General features: G+C 38.2%; 1 protein-coding gene across 8 annotated transcripts in view; it reads right to left on the bottom strand.

Moving 5' to 3' along the window:
- LOC106672208 (RNA binding protein fox-1 homolog 2) overlaps positions 1-19,642 on the bottom strand; it is a 91,266-nt gene that overhangs the window by 59,968 nt on the left and 11,656 nt on the right. The gene's annotated exons all lie outside the window — the stretch shown is intronic.

The raw sequence follows: 19,642 nt of genomic DNA on the forward strand, positions 1-19,642 counted from the left end.
TGTTTGCGAGTTTATTACTGTTTATCCTGCTGATATGCGGTATAGCTTTCAGTTCGGATTGTGAAATTATCAACAATTGAACGGGTGGCTTGCTGACACAAATCAAGGTTATAAGCAGGGAGAAGCACCAACTCAAAGTTACCACTTAAGTTGTCCGATTGGGAACGACCATAGTGTATCATTAACGAAATAAGCAGTGTTTGCGAGTTTATTATTGTTTGTCCTGTTGCTATGCGGTATAGCTTTCAGTTCTGACTGTGAAATTATCATGAATTGAACGGATTAGTGTTTGCTTACACAAATCAGGGATATAAGCAGGGAGAAACACCAACTCAAAGTCACCACTTAAGTTGTACGATTGGCAACGACCTATCTACATTCATAGTCATGTTGAATTATTAACGAAGTAAGCAGTTTGCAAGTCTGTTACTGTTTATCTTGCTCCATGAGGTACAGCTTTCAGTTCGAACTGTGAAATTACCATGAATTGAACGGTTTAGTGGCTTGCTTAAAAATCAGGGATATAAGCAGGGAGAAGTACCAACTCAATGTCACCACTTAAGTTGTCTGATTGGGAACGACCATGGTGAATCATTAACGAAATAAGAAGTGTTTGCAAGTCTGTTACTGTTTATCCTGTTGCTACGAGGTATAGCATTGAGTACAAACCGAGAAATTATCATGAATTGAACTGATTAGCGGCTTGCTTAAAAATCAGGGGCATAAGCAGGGAGAGGCACCAACTCAAAACTATCACTGAATTAATTACTATTTTTATGTAAGGTCTTGGTTGAGATGAAAAAGTTCGTGACACGAGCGGATGGAGAGTTGGTGTCCGAGTGGATGGATCGAAGTCACAATAGCTCAAGTGGTGAGAGCAGCGGCGTATTGAACGGTCGTGGGTTCGTATCCCGCTCGTGACACTAACTTTTTCATCTCAACCAAGACCTTACATAAAAAGAGTAATTAATTGAAATAAGTAATTTAGCCAGTTAGATACTAAACATAAACGGATTACTATCACTAAGGTTGCCGGATTGGTAACGACGAACCTACACATACATAGTGTTGGATCATTAACGAAATAAGCAGTGTTACGAGCATTTTATTTGATCGTGTGGTTATACATTATTGACTATTTAATCATAAATAGTGAGAGAGAATCCCAGGTCTGTTGAAATTGTACAACGGGCTCCCGTTTAATACTGTTAAAAGGAAAAAGCAGTTAAATTATAATGGAAATGAGATGCTTCGAAGTGTAAAATTGCATATCATTGTCCGAGCAAGCCACGTGACCGTTTAGGTAAAAGTTGCCTGCAGACCGTGTCGGGCGAAATAAAATCATCATCACCGTTTTAAATTCAGTTTGTTTAGTGGTCAGAGCAATGTGGCCGTGTAGAAAGTGCGAAACGGCCAACGGATCATCTGGGTTGCGTCCATTTGAAATAACCGGTGTTTTTCCACCAAACACACATTTAAAAACAAGTATATGCCATATTTAAAACAAAAATTGAGAAGCAGGGCGTGAAATCTTGTACAGAAAGAAGAAACGGAAATTTGAAAATATACTTACAAAACATGATGAAATATTATCTATTTATGCACAGAAGTACGTACCTGAAAACAAAAAGAAATAATTAATAAAGTTTGTGAAGGAATAGAAATAAGGCGTGGGCGAGACGCCGGTTATCCGATTTTTGGACGTTTTTGTCGACCGAACCAAAGGGATAACAGAGGGGAAGGAGTAAATAAGGGAGGATCTATTAATCGAGAAAGGGCGAGGGGATACGTGCGAGAACGCTGCCAGAAGGGGGCTTCGAGCCCTGTTGGCCCTTATTGATTCTGCATAAATAAATGCTTTGCCAGTTTTCTTCCTCCCTGTGCAAACCGGCGCTTCTCCCGTTGCCGGTTCCCCTAATTCCCATCGATCCTTCTACCCCTCTGAAACGGTCTGGTACCAGAAAGCAATTGCGGCAATTAACATTCGGCTCTCCGAGAATACAACTGGAGCCTTTTTTCACTTTTGTACGTGTGCTGTGACAGAAGAAGAATGCAAACTGAGGACACATAACAGTTATTATACCGACGGGCACTTAACATCACTTATGTTTAAAATTTTTTTGACGTTCTTAAATAAAAAGGAAGTAAGGATCCTTTCACAATTTGCTTTCCATGGAGAGATAGGTCAAAACGAAAAATTATAATGATAAAAAAGATTTTTTATAGTGGCATTACTTCTTGATGTCTACTGGGTGAGGAACCGGTGGAGATAGGTCGCTTCCGATCATCCTGTACCACCGTAGGCTCGCTGGTTCGAACTGCCTGACCCACCATTGAAGATGGCAAAATGTCGAAACACATCCGACTGAGTGACCTTATGTACCATCAGCACAACTGGAACAATGAAATGCTCCAGAGGCAGATTTGGCGAAATAACAGACAAATGAAAAACAGCGAGGTCAGCAAGTCCACGATGAACGGAAACGTCCAACTACAGGATGAACGCTTAGAGAACCCAACTAATTTTCTGATGTTTCATTAGTAGAATTGGAGGAATAAAATTTTCCAGTGGTTGATCTTATGAAAAGGACATGATTAACGAAATAACAAACAGATCAAACCAGCAAAACTAGTCATACCTGTATGAACACATACGATTGAACTTAAAAGCACATCTTCATCACCTAAAAGTTTCTATCTAAGTATCTAAGTTCCATTAGTAAAACTGATAGAATTCAATTTTTAAGTGGTTGACCTTATGGGATAACTATGGAACTAATCAGACCTTGAACATATCGAACGGCCAAATTGGGAACTACAGTTCATCGCTTACTTGGATCATCCTTTCTTTTTTCTGGGCTACGCAACAACAAAGACCAATCAACCGCCGGGGTGCCGGTTTTTTTGAAGTATTTGTAAGCAAATCAGGGGTTCGAATGCTAGGCCGGTGGATTCGAACCCGGGACCTTTACCTTTCGGCTTACAGTGATGAGTACCGTGTGAACGCCTAAACCGTTGCGGCCACCAACGCCGCTATATATTTAGTTTCATTAATAGAACTGGAAGAATAAATTTGTTTTGTGATCAATCTATGGGACGGACCTGATTAACAAAATAACAAACAGATTAAACCAACGTAATCCAGTACTTAGACCTAGCAGATTCCAACTAAGTATCTGAAGTTTCATTAGTACTAGGAGAATAAAATTGTTTAGAGGTTCGTCTTCAAGAGTTACCAAATAAATAGACCAACCAATAAACCTGAAGACTGACCTAACTGACCAAACACAGAAGGAACTGTGGAGACCAGGAGGACAGCTCAATTTCTTCATTAAACACAATCTTTAGCAATTTTCCAATACTTTACTACAATTATGTCGGGAATGTAGTAAATTTTGCCACAAGGTTTAAACGATTAGAGATGTTTTCGACTTATAAAGGAGAATGGCATCATAATCGACGTTAAATAGTCAGATCGTAATTAACCACGTCAGGAGAGAGTAACGGAAAAGGTCGTAAGCGCAAAAAAAAGATATCCTGAACAATTTAGAAATCAACTTTCATTTCGACCACAAATATATTGAGAGGGAGAGTATCTGACCTAATAAAGCAAAATATCCATGACTTCATCGCGTCGCTCTTTTCTTCGAATGAGCTTAAGACTGTTCGTAATTTGTTATGAGTGTGTCCTTCTTAGTGACCTGTTGTTTCACAATTTGTTGAAGTCGTGGGAGCGGTCAAGAATGGGGTAGTTTTGAAAACCACCTTTTTCATTTTTTCGCCGACGTTTCGACCTTTATTCGGGTCATCTTCAGGATATAAAGTGTGATGTACTTGTGGTGTCATATTAGCGTTGTGGGAAAGTGTGAGTGAAATTGTGTCACAACACTTTCACACAAAACCAATATGACACCACACAAATAGCACCACACTTTATGTTCTGAAGATGACCCAAATAAAGGCCGAAACGTCGGCAAAAAAAATGAAAAAGGTGGGTTTCTAAATTATCTCATTCTTGACCGCTCCTCAAATTTTTTTAATGAATATTGCTTCGAATCGTAATATTTTGGGATGATTTTCGGATTGAAACTAAAACCGAAAACGTTCAGACGGGAATCACGATGTCATTGTCCTCCCAAACCACAATTACGCAACCGGCCGAATAAAAACAAAGGTTATTGCCTGTTCTTTCTTTTGAGCGGTGTACCGTACGAGAAGGCAGATCAACAACGTATCATTAATGATGTAAAACAACAAGACTGAAACCAACAATTACTTAACCTGCTGGCAATCCTGCAGATCCATTCTTAAGCTAGTATAAAAAAAAAAAAATTGCTTACACATTAAGGCGGATATGAGCTGTGCAAATATGAAACAGCATACGAGTCTTACGTCATTGTAAGAGCATGCATAATTTAGTGAGAGGAGAAACAAACGCTCCGAGGCTAAGCACGGACGTCCTTAAGAATAGGTGACACATCGGGCATGCCGTGCCCATCTCCGTTCCTCCGAAACATTTACAAGACTCCTGCGGAATATTAACGAATTTATTAAATTTCATCTCGCGTTAACGGAAAGGCGGCGTTAACTGGCACGTTTGAAGGTTACGAATGGAGTGGTTTTGTAAATTCAGGCAAGGGAAGTAGGCGGTTAGTTCAATTTTGATGGCCCGGATTAAAAGTGATTGCGGATGTGAAACACCATATGACAGGGTCTCGTATGTGGCCGAATTGGGAAGGAGTGGCTCAATCGATTTCCGCCCTCGGCACAAGTGACAAATCAATTCTCATTGTTATTTTTCTTTATTTAATATGGCTCAGTCTCTACTGGATTGTCTGGTACCCAGGATTCTCCTCTATAAACGCTTCCTATTTACCCTTTGTGGCCTTATCCTTCTAAAAGCCTGCTATTTCACAGTAAGGTGTGAATGAATCAATACTAGACTAGACCAAAGCCGGCATCCCACAAGTGAAGGTTGGCCCCAACCTGTATACATTAACTTCTAACCAACATAACTATAAATCCCAACACCATCATAAGAACCTACGAGGACACTACTGCAATTTGTTTCCTAACAGGAATCCATACAAGGACAACTTCAATATCCAAGAACATCTAGAATCTCAAGGAATAAACGTGCAAAAATTGGCAAACAATGCTGAACGAGAAAATGGAGTACAAGTACCTATATATTGGGTTGTCCGGAAAATAATGCAGGATTTTGGTATTAAACAAAAAAAAAGAAACTAGTTACTTTAAAGCAATGTTCTTTAATCAAAATAATTTCCCATACTCTCAATACATTTCTCCCAACGTGTTGGTAACTTATTAATTCCGTCTGAGTAGAATTCAGAATTTTTAGAATTGATAAAGTCAATAAATGCATTTTCCAGTTCCGTTTGATTTTTGAATATTATGTGTTGTAAGTAGTGGTCCAGGTGTCTAAAAAAATGGTAGTCAGTAGGCGAGAGGTCCGGAGAGTAGGGTGGGTGAGGCAAAGTTTCATAGCCAAGCTCCAATAATTTTTGTGACGTTACACGTGACACATGTGGTCGAGCGTTGTCATGCAACAAAATGGGCCCTTTCCGATTGACCAAAGAGGGCTTCATTACTGCCAATTTCTGATGCATGGTATTAATTTGGTTACAGTATGATTCAGCATTGATGGTTTCGCCAGGATTTAAGAAGCTGTAGTGTATTAAACCAAATGAAGCCCACCATACCGTAACCATTACCTTTTTTTGATGAGTTGGGGGCTTTGGAAAATGTGGTCAGCGACGGTCGTTTTACTGACTTTGAGTTGCTCTGCAAGATCTCGAACAGTTGTTTTGGGGTTTTCTTCCACCACTGATCGCAGAACATCATCATTAAGAGAGGAAGGCCTTCCACGACCTTCTTCATCTTCAAGGCTGAAATCTCCCTCCCGAAATTTTTTAAACCACCTTTGCACAGTGCACTCATTAACACAACCCTCGCCCCAGACTTGGTTAATGTTTCTAGCCGTTTGGGCTCCGCTTCGGCCGAGTTTAAACTCGTAAAAGAAAATCGTACGAAATTCTCGCTTTGACATTATAAGGATGACTGAATTATTTCCAAGTAGCGGAATGCTACAGAGGTAAACAAACAATATCATTTGGAAGAGGATTAATAAGTGTTGACATTCATACAAATGAGTAATCCTGTAAACGTAAACAGAATATTTTATATAGATTTTTTTTAATGAAAACTTAAAATCCTGCATTATTTTCCGGACAACCCAATAAAATCAAATTATGTACTTAGGTTTATACTTATAAACTCAAGTTAGATATTTCAGATCACGCCTTCAGCCCGACACCAGACTTAACAGAATACTTGGTGCCCGAAATCTGGACAGTAAAAATCAACTTTGTACAAAATGTGATTTGACCACTTTTGACATGACAGATTCAATAACTTCTGCTTATCTAATCCTTCCAGCTTTCCAATCAAAAGTCCACAAATAAATATTCCAAGTACCTTAATCGACACCGACCTCACTATCTGCTATGACCTGAACTTCCCTTACGTTAATGAATTGATCCTAGTTCAAGAACACAGCCTTAAAAGGCGATAACCTCCAGGCCTCTTAGGCAAAATGACACACCAGGCTCTAGGTATTGTTTGGAACCCAGGAATCATCTATAAATATTTGCTTATATAAATAGCTCTATAAATTTTTTTACTCCTTATCCTTATCCTCCTAAATGCCCATACTAGCCGGCACCCCACAACGGAATGTTCTTGGTCCCATCCTGTGCATAAAATACTACATACCGACTTATCTATAAATTCCAATACCATCATTAGAATCTATCAGGTCGATACCATAATTTTGTCTCCTAGTTCGAGTCCTATGCATGAACGACCTCTAATATCCTTGAACATCTGGAGCTCACTAAACAATGGTACGCATAGTGGTAAACGAGGGCAATTAAACACAGATTTACAAATAAAATAAATTATCCTCCGCCACAAGGAAATACCATTATCAACTAAAGTTAGGTACATAGATAGCTCTCAACTCATTTTGTATAAGACGACCCAATCAAAAGTCCTCAAATGAAACAACTAAGTTCCTTACTACGTCACTAACCGCATTATCCGCAATGACCTGATCATCCCTTTCGTCAATGAATTGGCCTAACTGAACAACCACTCCTTGAAGCTTAAAAAGCTATGACCTCCAGATTCTTACGAGTGTGTCAGTATTATGAAGGGATTTTGTTTCCAATAATGACATTAACAGCACATTGGAAACATGAATTAATGTGCATTGGTATTGAATAAATTAATACAGTATTTGTTTCTTCTTATCTCTTGGTATTTACCAGTACTGTATGACTACCACTACTACGGGCGACACGAACTTCTAACGATAAACTGTTTGTGATTCATGACCACATTTCTTTGTACAATTTATCAAGTTGTTTTACTTTAAAAAGTTTGTACAGTTATATTAGGATGAACATACGCTCCACCAATGTTTAATACGTAACGAAACTACAATCGTCTTACACAATACCAAACAATTATGACGGCAATTTTTATTGAGTTGTTAATGATAAAGGCTTTCCATTTAGAGCTTATTTACATTGGATGGTATTTCATAATTCGGCTCACAAATCCATTCGGCCGTACCGTCGAGGAAGATCCTTTGTTTGTAAATTCAATCGCCCATTGTTCTCCATTTCTGTGCCACACGGAATCGACGGCTCGACACCGACACCCGACTACCCTCTAGGTCAACTACCTCGGATGAAAATTTTTCCGCGAACTCGGCACAAAGATCTCACAACTCAGGAAACAAATAGGAATAGAGGCGAAGAGTTAAGAATCAATGTGATCCGTTTCTTTATCCTGAACACGTTCATCCTTTATCCACAAACACTAATTACGTGTTTGCAAAGGTGGCCCCGAGTTCGGCCGTTTCCCCCATCATCTTGGCCTGCATATGAATAGAATGACAGGATTGTACGAATGAATGCAAAAGACCGATTAGTCCGTTGACTCTAAAGACAAACAACGAACCCAGGACAACGTAAAGGTGCAGCCTGTTTGAGACAGTTGAACAAGACAGCTTGTAGGTTCATTTTCGATCATTTTGGTCACCTATCAACAGTGGGTCTGTGTCCAAACATTCCTCATATGTCTCTGTTATAGTTCAATCCTTTAATAGAAATTTTGAGAAAAACGTGATCGCCTTTAAAAACCAAGGTTAATAATCGATATAATATGATTATAAATCTAATAGGGCCCAACATTGACCTCTGGTGTTTGTTATTCCCGAAACTTTCCACAATATATAAAACTGTAATACGCTTCCTTTCATCAATAATCACCATTATAATATTATCCCAATTAATTATTCTTTTATCTAAGGTGGAAGATGGAGATGAAAAATTAGTGCCAGGAGCGGGATTCGAACCCACGACCTCTCGGCTCATTACGCCACTGCTCTAACCACTTGAGCTATCATGACTTGAGCCGAAGGTCATGGGTTCGAATCCTGTTCGTGACACTAGCTACTTCATCTCAACCAAAAACCTTAGATATGGTCAATGATCACTAAGAGCAAATATGAATTAACATAATGAATGTTGATACTCTAATCTTGAATCTTGAATACTCTTACTAGTACTTTTATGTATAATACACAACATGTAATATTGTACAATATTTAATACAATATTTAGTTTTGGTTAAAAGAACCGCACCCAAAATATTTATTTAGTAAAAATACAAATATCATACACGCCCAGTTAAAGTATTTTTTCCAAATTGAACTTTTCAGAAAGATGTCGTTTAACCAAGTTCTAATTGCCGTGAACGGATAAGTACTTAATTTACGATTATTAGAGTTAAGGCCGATTATTAGCTTTTTATTGCTACCAGTGGCAAAATTATCTCTTCGCCTTTTTAAAATCGGATGATCAAACTTCTTGGCGTTGGACGAAAAAGTACGTTTTCCCCTCCATTAACAGGACCAGTTTCTTTCCACTGGTTATCTTGCATCCCTTGACATTTCGTAAGCGCTATTCCTGGTAGTTTGACCTATTAATCTATTTCAGTTCTCGTATTGTATATTATATATTGCACGATTTGCAAAGTGGGGGGAAAGAGAAGAGGGAGGAGAATATAGAGAAAAATTAGAGAGGGAAAGAGATACGCCGAGATATTTATTTTCTTTTATAACATTGCATTGTTTTTCATCGTAGAGCGGAATTTATTATCTTGTTGTAGTCTTGCTACACCAGTTATCCGACGATACTGTAAGTTCAAACGTGGAGGACAGAAAGTAGGATAAGACGTGTGGAAGGGGAAACCAGTCCGGAATGGGTTACGTGAAGATGATCCATCGAAGAGGACAACTTTCCAGGATGGCCCACATCAAGAGAATCCAGCGTGTACGCTACGATGCGGTCCGGACATGTTTTCCCCATTTTAAAATGAATAACAGGGCGAGAGTCGCGTAAAGTCCCGGGCTGACATCCTGAACCGTTATTGCCATTTTTGTCGACAAAGCCTGGATCGGTTTCAGGACATGTCACCAGGTTGGGAATATTTATATCAATTCAAAAACTGGCATTCCAAGTCTTATCTTACAAATCTCAATCAATTCGCAATTTTATTACAACGACATGCTCTCTTCATCATCAATATTAAAATGATTTGAAGAAAAGAACCAATATTTCTGGCAAGTTTTGTGGATTTAACACGCGATGGAATTCGAATAGTCCTTGAAAAGAACATAAAAATTATTGAGTCATGTTCTCAAAAGAACGAACTTTCCTTACAAAACATTCTTGAATTTGATCATTTTTGTAGATCAAAAAGGAATTTCGGTTGCCTTCCATTAATTATAGTAATTACATGTACTTTCTTTTACTCAGACAACTTAAGATCAAAGATTGAATTAAAAAGAACGGTTTTTTTTTTCTCCGTAGCCCAACGGAAAAATTTAATCTTTTGTCACCATCCATTAAATATTTGTTTCTAGTCATATCTCGGAAATTGGTATTAATTTGGTCTGTCGGACACCATTAAAGATGGATCAGGATATAAGTAGGGGCTAGGGATGGCAACGATATATTGATTACATCATACATATCATATTTCTACACATATCGAGTATATTTGTTATCGATAAATTTGAATATAAATACTTGAAATATATAGATATATTCGTTTTTATTTACAAAAAAAATTAATTTACCAAACTTGACTGTAAATTTTTCTTATTTATTATTGGATAAATAATTTTACAAAAAATATCCCTGTTAGTGTTTCAAATTGAATTGGAGACTGCCGTCTGGTATGAGACATCGATATATGTGTGTTTTTAATTGTGTCTAAACCGTGGTCTGTGGGGAAAACCTAACCTATCATTCTTCTGCCTTCTGCGTCGGCATCAACATCTAAGTTTCTGTGCACAATTTTCAAATACGTTTTTATGATGACACCTTCCCCGGGAAAAAGTCAAGAAAGTGTTGTTTCGAAATACTTTAATGCACCGGAAAAAGGAAAACAAGTGGCAATTGTAAAACATGTTCGAAAGGTTTAAAAACCTTAATTTTTATAACCTTAATGTATTTTATGTCTTTTTTATTACTACTTAATAAGAATTATATAATTATTCATTACCATGAGTATTTTTTACCGTTTCTAATGACGTTCTTTTCTTCCAGTTGGGCTAGCTCATATGGCTATTATAAAATAATCGTAATGTACCTAAACTTAAATACATCGATATATCGATATATTTTTCACGATATATCAATGAAGCCAATATATCGATATATAGATTAAGATTGCCATTCCTAGGTGAGACACCTACACAAATTCACTACAGAAGGAATTACTAACAGACCAAAGCAGCGAGGCTTGGCAGACAATATGATCGAAACTGGCCACAGGCTCAACCTTTATATTTGTTATCGATAAATTTGAATATAAATACTTGAAATATATAGATATATTCGTTTTTATTTACAAAAAAAATTAATTTACAAAACTTGTTCAGACTTGTTTACAAAAGAAGAAAAAACAAATGAACGGTTAAGTAAATAAGAGTCAATTTGAGTTATATGAACAAGTGTACAATGGGGAGGGAAAAGTTTAAACGAAATACAAAAGGCGTAACAAACACCAGGCGAGTTAAATTTAAATAAACTTGCACACATTCCTTTGGGAGAGGTTGATGAACAAAAGCTCCCTAGTTTCAATGGGGTAGACGTTTATTGCATTGTATTTCTGATCTCTCTCCCCGAGGTTAAAAATAATGCTGGACGCGTTGAATTTTAAATTTAGATTTCACTTTTATGCGATTGAATATTTTAAAACTCCTTTATTGAAATTTGAACGCGTAAAACAAGTGAAATTTGGGATATTAAAATAAGATTTAAAACAGAAAACGCCCATTCTCGCCTGGTAATGTTGAAAAGCTTTTCCTCCCATGTTAAGCAGATGCAGAAACTTAAATGGGCAAACTTTTGAAATTTAATCCCACCCCGTTGAGTCAAAATGAGGAATCTCGTCTCAGTATTACTCAAGACGAGAAGAATTTTTAAAAAATCGCAAAACACATTTTGAGAAACGTAAACATTGAAATCCCTTGCGAAACGTACGAGGGAGCTATTAATGCGTAATTGCTATTTTGTTGGCCTTTCTTGTCTTTTACGGTCGGCCTTGTAATCTTAAAGGTTACTGAATATATTTTGTACTCGGGATGGAACGTTTTGTTGTCGAATAACATCGAGTCGTCGTGAAGGGCAAGGTTACAAGACTCGCCAGAAGAGCACAAAATATTTTCACATCTGTATAAAGATCGATCAAAACGGCTCGAGAAATACAGAAAAGCTCTTGGCCCAAAGAGCCAGGAAATGGCACGTGTCTGCAAATAAACAACAATCCGCAGACTGCCCGACGAGGGGTATAATCGCCTGAACTTCTCCTTGGTTATTTCTGTCAAAAAAAGGCGGTAAACCTAAAACGTTCACGATGTCAATACAATATTTTACAATTGTGCTATTAGTTTAAGCGTATAATAAAAAGATGTCATTTATTAGTTTTGTTCGCGTATTTTATGATGGAAAGAAAGGCTGACCCTTCAGTGCTGACGGCCCAAGTCGATATGATCATTCCGCTCGGCTCGAAATATGCTTGTCCCAGCAATCTGTTAAGAAGATGGAAACTTGAAAAACACTTGATGATCCTTGTGATATGAGATTTTATCAAAGATTTTTCATGTGTGGAGAAAAGTGAGTTTACTGGTGAAATCTTCACAAGTGGACAATGACTAGATCGAGGTCAAACGGCTTTTCCTGCTTCTTCAAGGGAAAAGGTGTGAAAATGTGTTTCGCTTTGTCTGAACTACCAAGAGTTTTATTTCGACTTTGTTCCCTGATGTCCTTTCAGGTTTCAACAGTTACAACGAATGAACGAGAAAAAATTCAAACATCCCGTAGGGCCAAAGGAAAAGTTAGACCTTCATAGAATTCCGTTTTATAACTACTTGTTTCGATCCGTAATTTTGCAAAAGTCGAAATTATTGTGTAAATCCTTCGACAGCCATCCCGAGGTATCGACAACTAGATGAGGGTTTATAACACAGTACAATAATGTATAATTGAATTAGTGAGGGGCATGCCCTGGGCTTTTAGGAGTTGCTGGTCCGTTGAGGTAGTCCATGGTCTCTTTGGCTAACATAAGCCTCAGACCATAACCTCAGAAAGTAAGGCATACATAAGCTCTGGGATAAGATTTCTGTCGTTATTAATGTTGCATAATCCATTGTACATGCCTAATCCAAGTCACGACGAGCGGGATGCCGCTGGCGGGCTGAGGCAGATGGGGTTTCGGAGGATTTTGGTCCCTAAACCAACATATGGGTCCTCAATAAATTAATTAACTAATCAATAATGAAACCCGCGGTGAGACAAATAAATATTAAGCTTTTGTGAAAAACAGATTGGATGAAGCTCACAAATGTTTATGCGATATCAACCAGTATCATCAGCTTAAGTACTCGTCAGAATAGTAAAGATGTCAATCATGGAAGATGTGTGACATTACGTTTTAAATACATCTAGGATTGCTGTAATACTGCTATAGATAGACTGATAATAGAAAACAGATATCGGTGTACTAAAGAAGAAATAAGGAATTCCTCAAATGTGATTTTGAGAAACAGGGAACAATCCCCTTTAAGCTATCAACTGTATACACAAAATTACGAAAAACCGTCGATAAAAAAGCATTGGCTCGTCTGAAAAATACGGCAATCCAAAATATGATTTTAGGATGAGTATGCAGTTCACAAAAAAAACCCCGGGAAGACCGGGCCATGGGAAATACTCTTCGGCCAGTGCCTATTTGACCGCATTTTCCGCAGTTCTCATCAATCAAGCTGACGCCAGGACTTGAATAAAGACCGACGGTATTGTTTTCCGTACATAGACGAGAGAAAGGGGCACATCGGGCCAATAAAATCAAAATTGGCAACGGCTTATCGGACTTATTTGTCACAACGGATGTATTTATACCCCATTGTATTTAGAGGTTGGCCGAGGAGTGCTGGCAAGGGGTCGCGCTTATTTTCGTGCTAACCCAGAAGCGCTTTATCCATTCCGGATCGCGTTACACGATGAAATCGGAAGCCCGAACCCCCGGCCTGGGCACAACAGCACTCCGGCTCTTCTTCCGGATACTGGGTGGGACGGGATCCGTTATTGCCCTTTGCCCTCTTCAATTTATCACGCTTTCAAAACAGTATCGAGTTGAAAGTATCCCAATTGTTTAAATAATTGCGTTATCTACTGTAATTCGAGAACAATTACAAGCCAAGACACAACAGCCCAAACAACTCACACTTGGTCACGTAAATTATCTTCTTAATGACATCTTCTCACTTGTAAGAACGATACGCCGTATACGTAATTACAACGATTGAAAGTATAGAAACAACAGAAACGCTTAACAGCGTAAGATGATCCTAAAAATAATCTAACAAAAGACGACTTGCTGATGAGACCAACCGACTCCGAGGCCAATTTGATGTAGAAATTAAGACCATTAGACCTTCCCATTTTTACTATCTCGTTGACACCAAAAGCCTCTAGCTTCTATTGGTACTTCTATTTTCAGATTTTGTCAATAAATCACAAAGTGACAATGCTCTTTTATCCCTAGGCAAAAGAGAAAAGCCACACCGACTTGAATTATGAGGTAGTGTTGGAAGAAATGGCCGTTTGGGCAATAAACTACAAATGGGGGGGGGGCTCAAGGTTCATAGTAGTCGATATCGGCTTTATCTCGGAATCAATCAATGTACCAATGATTAAAATGTTTTCCACCGGGTTTTCCACTGGGAAGATTAATGACGTATCAAAGCTTATCAAAGTGACAATCACGACTGGCATGTGAATCTAGGAAATACCTCGGTATTTTAAGGGTTTTTTTAATTGGGCTAAAATCCATTGGTTCGAGCTTTATTTGATTACGATGCACTCTGTAAGGCTTATAATTCTGTTTGTCGGATTTCTCTCCGAGCTTTCCATATAAAATGATTCATGACATGACAAATGTAGGATTCACAGAATTTTAATTTCGGAATGCGAATCGAGGGGTAATACCGGTCGGCGGTCGATATTTAGCGTGTTTTGCAGTGAAATTGTAAATTCATGACCACAAAGTTTTCCTCAGCTCTTGAACCTGTAGTTTTGGCGTTTCCGATCAACATCCGGTTATTTTCGTTGACCAGTCAGACATGTTTCGGTGCCATCTGTGGTTTGTCAGGGTTATAAAAAGGGCGAAGCATTGTATTACGAAATTGTTGAACCGGACATCAGAAAATGCCCTCTGGCAGATCGAAGATCGGCTTCAAACAATCATAATATTGTTATCTAGTTTCTTTTTGATGTTTCGTCAAAAAAAGATTTATGATCATCAAATATGGATTTACATGACTGCTACCTACCTATATAGGGTGTATAAATAATGTGACTTGGCAATTAACTCTCTGCGGAGGGGATGACATGACATATCTATTGCGATAAAGAATTCTTTCTAGGAAATTAACCTTTGACTTTTTCAGATTCTCTTTCCATTTCTTAGCCTTTACTCAGATGTTTATCGTGTTCCGATCCTTGTTTGATTCCAAAAATATTGTTAACAGTTCAAAGTTAAGAACGCTAATATTTGTCCGCCATGATGGCTAAAATTTCACACAAGAATGGAGAGGAAACTGGATTGAACAATGGTGGTTTCCATCTCTCCTGCGTTCATGTTTGTTTTACTAAAGGTCTACGTGATATCCGAAGAGGCTCAACATATACGTGAGCAGAATGGAACTGGAAGCGTTTTGTATTCAACACCCGCGGCCGCCACCTTCCAGCCATCCAACACCTTAATAATCATTTTGGTCCTCCACCGCACCAAGATTCACTTGAAGGGCTTAAAACAAGAACGTTACGAAGGTTTTTCACGAGTTTGACTCCAATCGAAACATGTACATAAAGGGTCGAATAACGCCAACATCCCGACTGTGCAATAGTTAACACATGAACTCCACAAGAATTTTATGTTCCATTCAAATTTTTCTTACAGAATACGTCGTTGAATGTCTGTTGAGAAAGTGCGCCTCCGCCCGGACTAATTTCCCTGTTAGGTAACGATTGTTCCCATCGCCTCGTCCTTGGGTCCGTACGGCGCGTGATGTGAACGCATACTTCCCAACAAAGAGAAAATGACTATCTTACAATATGTAAACAATCGATTTTATTATATACGACCTTTTAGCAACGAATTCAAAAGAAGGTTAATTCCAAACTTCTCCGATTTTACACTTTACTCTTTTATTACCAAATGTTAACTTCATCTGATAATATTGCAAGCTATCTCTCAAGTGTAGCAATAAAAAAAAAGTAACACGTACAAATTTGGGGATATCTTAAGACGGTAGAAATCCAACCGTAATTTTATACTGATTGGGTTATCAACATTCTTAGTATTTTTTTCTATGATCACACCGTCTGTTTCGCAATACCGAAGGAAAATCCTATCCGGGTTACTTGAATAACCCATCAATTATTCAAGAGCGGGAAATACACCCGGGAAAGGATATCCGGTGGCAGCCAGGCTCTGTTCAAAAAGCAAACGCGGCCAGTTGAACGTTTTACTGATTGTAAACCTGAGTAAAAGAAGTGTACAGACATATTCACGAAACCTAGGAAGTAAGATGGCGAAATGCTGAAAACGACGGGGATGATTGCACACAAGTAGTATCTTCTATTAACGCTACGGTCAATTCCTGCTAAATTGCAATTAATAGTAAAGCTCTATTACACAGCCTATAGGATTGAATTTGACCGATACTTTGGTACGGTATCAAAACAAAAACAAAAAATAAACTATATATATGGTATAGTTAGTAGTTGGTATGGTACTATAAACAAAACAAAAAATTAGATAATAATTTGCAGTATAAGATAGCAGAGGTATCCATCAGTAGTATGTATATGATGAATACGGTATCGGGATAACTCTACCCTAAGGGACTCCCGCGGTCATGCCGTATTATAAAGGAAAGAGAGAGGAACCGACCAGTAGTCTAAAAGCAACCAGGCAGAACTTAAGGATGAGAAAGCACGATGCCAAACCAATATCAAGGCTTGGATTGTAACAAAAAGCCACCTCTTCATCATATCTTCGTACAAGGTGCAATATGCCCATGCAAGAACAAGCTACTGCCAAGCGATTAGAACACAGATAACTCAACAGGATGCAATATTGAAAATGAGTACTATGTATAACTTAACAAGATGTAAATCATTATAATACCTGGTACCAGGCATATGAACATATTAAACGGCTGAAAATTTATATAGTTTCTGCAAAGAAAAAACGTCTTAAAGCCATCTAGGCTTTAGGCGCTAATAAAAAGCCTAAAGATAGATAGTGATGCACATTTGTGGAGGAGATTATTTGTTCTACCTTACGTACAGTGCAAATGGCTCTTTAGACATTTCAAAAACTAATCTACAATCTGCAAACAAAATATATCTGCTTGCCAAACTAGTCGATTTCCATAAATAATTTTTATCAAATTGGCCTTCGTGATAACCTGCAGACGTCGATTCAAGGCCACAATATCGACTTCGACATGCAGGCTGCATAGGCATGTTACACATTGAATTTTTGAATACGAAAATTATTATTTACATTTGCATATATAATACATTAACAAAGGGCATAAAATATACTAGTAGTCACAAAGACACGTCAATTTTCATAACTATAACAATAAGTACAGATAATTAGCCAGGGTTTTCTCTCGGCTATACAAATTTTGGAGCCGGCAGGGCAGAAGGGACGGGGGCCCCATTGTCCCGGACAAATGGCTTTGAAGTTCATTTGATAAATTGGAGGTGAGCCGCCCCTGGAGTGGAAGTCGGAACAAAAGGCGTTTGATCATTTGGAAGCGAGAAGGGCTAGAAGAGCGATTGTTAAGACAAAAGGGAGAGGACGACGGCCCTACGGCTTCCAGCACGGCCTCATTCAATTTTGAAAGTGTAATACGACCCTTGTTCCAGGGCACTAGGCATCATCTGGCACCTCCTCTCTTGGCCTCCGATCAATTGACCGCTAATGTCATATCAAATCCCATCGTTTATTGACCCCGGGAAGAAAGAGACCGAGGCATGAAGTAATTTAAAAGGAAGTACATAGTTTGAAGGGTAATGAGTGAAGCTATCTCTAGTTTTTTTTATAATGATTGAACTGATTTACTTAGACCCTCGTAGCTTAGCCAGTCTTAACTCTCAAGTCAGATTTAATAAAACTTCAACCGAATATGTTCGATGATAAAAAAAAAAGTAAACGAATTTTATTTTTTAAATAACATAATAGACATCCAAGGAGAATGTCAAGCGAAATAGGAATATTAATTATTTTGTATTTTAGTAATCTGCATTCATTTCGTCAATCTATCCTTGATTTTGAAGTCTGCAAGAAATGGTTACACATTTCACCAACTTCAGTAGTTTGTATCTGTTTGAAGTCACCTTCGTTAATGGAATTGGTTTGATGTTCGCCACAGAGGTGTGTTCCTGTATTTGATGTTCGTCATGTTCAGTAGTCGGTTCGATCTTGATATTCTCAGGTTTCTATCTGTTTGAATTGCATCGTATTCGATGGACGAATAGACCAAAACAGAGGACAGGCAGACCAAAATGATCAGAAATCAAGAAAATCAGAGTAAACTATTAAATATTTTGTCGTTTTAACCGTAATCTGATTTCGTTATGAGTCTTATTTGAACGAAAGTTGTTAACATGTCACTTTCTGAAGGTAATACTAACCTAAAAAGCAACCTGACACGGTTTAATAAAGGCCATTTCACCCTCTCGCCCCAACAAAATTCTTTTGCATATCCCACACGAAAAGAATTCGACTTCTATCCCATAACGAATCGACTAATGGCACTGCAGATAATACCAAAACGTACTGTACTGTAGCCTTCAACAGGGCTTCCGGGCCGTTTACCGTGGACCAGCCGAGGAGACCGGATAAGCACAAAGTCTGGTTTGTTTTCCGAGGAATTGAAACGACCCGACGGGTTCGCGTGTCCATCTACCCCCCTGAGATCTCGGCCGCCCCCTATAACCGCTCTAGTTAACCAGAAATGTTATGAATATTTCAATTTATAAAAGCAATAACTTTCTGGCGTGAAATCGAAAAAAAAATCCCGTTTCCCCAGAGCTTTACGGACACGTAAAACGAACACACTGTTGTTCAACCAAGGGCAACTGTAAAATAAAATCTGAGTCAATAAATCAATACTTTATTTAAAAGGGTTCTAAACTTCAAAGGTAATTGCATTTACAAGAGTGCCCATTTATTAACCCGGTGACAAATGGGATCGGAACAAGGGCAGTAGACGATCTACCGTTTTACGTTTACAATAGCCGTTTATAAATAATTTTGACATGAAAATTTAATTAATCAGGTTGTAAAAAGGGTAATTTGTCTTGGGTTTTCAAACGGAGATATAAATACTTTAGGTTAAGAGCCAATTGTTCCTACTCATTGGTTTGTCTCTTTTTAGAACATCGACAACAGCCAAACATACACAATATTCCAAATGGAATAAATCGACTGACTGTCGAGTAGAGATGACGAAAATTTATCAATACTCGATTTCGGAAATAGAAAACTAACTCTGTCAATACGCAGAGGTTCGCTAATAATTTACAGTAGTAAAACAGCATTAGTATGTGCATCGACATTAGTAGTGCACACATTTGGTTTTTGAAGTCACCGCAAAATTTCAGAATTGATCAAAAGAAAGAAATACATGACGAATTGCCCATTGGCCGTAACTTCTTGGGTTTACTAAAAACTGATCATCTACAATACTTGAAAGACAAATTACTTAACTACTCGGTTCCCATCATTTTGATCTGCTTAAAATAATGCGGGGCTTTAAAATCAAATTAGAGAATTTCCCTCGAAGTCTGAGGAGTAATGATGAGTCTATTTTCTGACTGTATCCTAGGCCATCATACAAAATACTGTTAAATCAGAGCAGGAGACAATGCTGAACAGTTTCTGGCCTAACTGTACG

The sequence above is a fragment of the Cimex lectularius genome, unplaced genomic scaffold (genome assembly GCF_000648675.2).
Source record: "Cimex lectularius strain Harlan isolate CLEC.00 unplaced genomic scaffold, Clec_2.1 scaffold17, whole genome shotgun sequence".
NCBI classification, from domain to species: Eukaryota; Metazoa; Arthropoda; class Insecta; order Hemiptera; family Cimicidae; genus Cimex; species Cimex lectularius.